Raw genomic sequence first — 2,513 nt, forward strand, 5'->3', positions numbered from 1 at the left:
TCTGACTAATTATAGGATGGGAAGGGTAAGTCTGTGCCCTTAATTGAGTGGGGGCACTGGGTTTCTGGAGGGCAGGGGCAGCAGACCTTTGAGCTTTTCTCATCTTCCCAGACCAAGTGTGGTTGGTTCCTCTGTTCTCTTCCCCTCCTTAGTTCCACTTCCCCTGGCATGGGCAGCTGCTTCCCACCACAGGGGTATGGGGACCCCATCCTCCTCGCCTGTTTGCCTGCCCTGGGCCCTTCCCTGTTTTCCCTGCCTAGCATTTGCAGGGTTGGGTTGGGCCTCTGTGCCCTCCCTTGTGAGATCTGTTACTTTGCTGTGTGTGTCAGTGACTGGATTCTGGCCCCAGAGAAGCCAGGTATGGTAAGGCAAGCGCTTTAGGGGTTCCTACAGGTCTGTCTACAGCTCAGTGAGTGTTCCTGGCCCACATCTGGAACTGGGGAGGGTCGGTTCCTCTCCTTGTCACACATGCGTGTGCGCGCGCACGCGCGCGCACACACACACACACACACACACACACACACACACAGCCCTGAGCCTGCCCCACCTCTACCTCTTCCTAGGAGGATGGTGCCCTTCTCTGGGGTGTCCTGGGGATTGTCTGAGCTGTCTGGGGGTCCTGGGGGCTGGGTTCTCAACTTGATCTGGAATCAGTGCGTGGGAGTGGAGGGGGTGGCACAGGGCCAGCCTTAGTGCCCACATCCTCTTTTCCTCAGCCCTCTGAGGACTCTCTGGGCTTCTGAAAACAGCATTTCCCCATTCTGGTACCAGCTGAGTCCTGGCACAGGGCCTGAAGTCCAGGAGGGAGGCCCAGAGGTACCAGCTCAGCTCTGCCCCCACCCTGCCCAAGCCCAGCTTGGACGCTTCCTGTCTGGGTGCAGGGACATTACCTGGGCAGAGGTTGCCCTCAGCAAGAGGAAGAGGAAAAACTCTGATCCTCCAGGAGGCCACCTGTGTCAACACAGTGCCCAGGGGCCTCTGTTCCCTCAGCCAGAATGACTCTGGCCACCTGGACCTGTGCAAGGTGAAGTCTCTTCCCAGGCAGCCTTCTGGTCTTCAGCCCTGGGCCAGTGTGCCACTTGACTGGGGCTGGTGACTGTGTGGGACCTCTTGGACCCTATGATGGGTGTTAAAGGCTGAGGCAGATTCTAGGGGACCTGTAAGGCCATAGGGTGGTAGAGGCTGTACTGTGATTGGCTCATGCCTACCTGGGACCTTTGAACCCTGGCCAGTGCTGAGGTATGAGGCCAGCCTAGCACAAGTGTGGCTCTGTTGTGGGGAGTCGCATCGTGGCACAATGGGGCATGGAGATAACTTGACCCTTGCATGGGACTAGGACAGAGGTTCAAGGACCTGTGAGCATCAAGGGCTGTCACCCATCCTACCCCCATGTTTTCATTCCATGGAGGAATGTGAGGGTGAGGAACGTGCTGAACCCAGATCTATGCCCTCTGCCTAGAACATGGCAGCTGCCTTGGACAGAAGAGAAGAGGAACCCTGCTTGGGCCCACTGTCTGCCCCAGCTCACCTACCTGAGCCTGCGGCCATCCTTTCCAGTGCAGCTAGTGGAGAAGCTGTTTTGAGTTGAGCTGGGCAAGTTGAGGGGTGGATGAGAGGGAGGGAGGGGCTCCATCCTGGCCTCTGATGTGCCCAGATTAGGGGTGTGGGGCAGAGGGGCCTTCCCTCTCTACTTCCACCTTGGCATCAAGACTGATTTAAAGGACTGCACTAAGGGGACTCAGGAGACCCCGGCAGCTCCCTGCTAGACTGTGCACCTTGGTGCAGCCCCCTCCTCCTCCAGGGCCTAGATGTCTAGTGAACCCAGCCAGGTCCTGCTTGTCCAAGCTCCCTGATGAACTGGGCAGGCAGCTTCCAGCTGAGCAGGAAGGAGGGGCTAGGCTCCATCTTGAGTTCATCATGGAGAGACCAGGCACCTGCCTGCCCCCATGCCCCCACTCTGAGCTAAGCATTTGCTCATTGGGAAAACTCAGCCCCTCTGTCCTCCAGACTTGCATAGCACCTACTAGGGTAGTACTGTCTGCCCACAAGACTCTTGGCTCAGCTTGGACAGGCGACAAAGGGGCATCCCATTCCCTCTCCAGCCAAGCCTACCCACCTCTGCCCTTCACCCCTTGGGTCCAGCTCTGGGCTGGCCTGGCCCTGCCTGCTTCTGTGCTCCTCTGGGCAACCTGGGCTGACCTAGCACTGACCCACCCGCCCAAGTGCCTGGGTCTAAGGGTCTTCCTCAGGCTTTGTGTCCTGAGGACGGATTCTGGGACAAGTCCGCTGCTGGTGGGGCTCCTTGTCCTAGTTACAGACATGTGTGCCTGCACATGTGTGGTCACGTGAGTGGTGGCTGGCACCCAGGCTTGGCAAAGTGCCCTGAGTTAATTGTAGGGTTCTGCTGGATGGGAGAGGTGGGGCTGGGGTGACCGCTGAGGCACTGACAGGCTGACAAGGAGATTACAGGCCTTTCTGGCTCCTCACTGGCTGGTGCCAAGGCTCGTCCGCCC

This window comes from Fukomys damarensis, unplaced genomic scaffold (genome assembly GCF_012274545.1).
Source record: "Fukomys damarensis isolate Sample0158 unplaced genomic scaffold, DMR_v1.0_HiC HiC_scaffold_19, whole genome shotgun sequence".
NCBI lineage: Eukaryota > Metazoa > Chordata > Mammalia > Rodentia > Bathyergidae > Fukomys > Fukomys damarensis.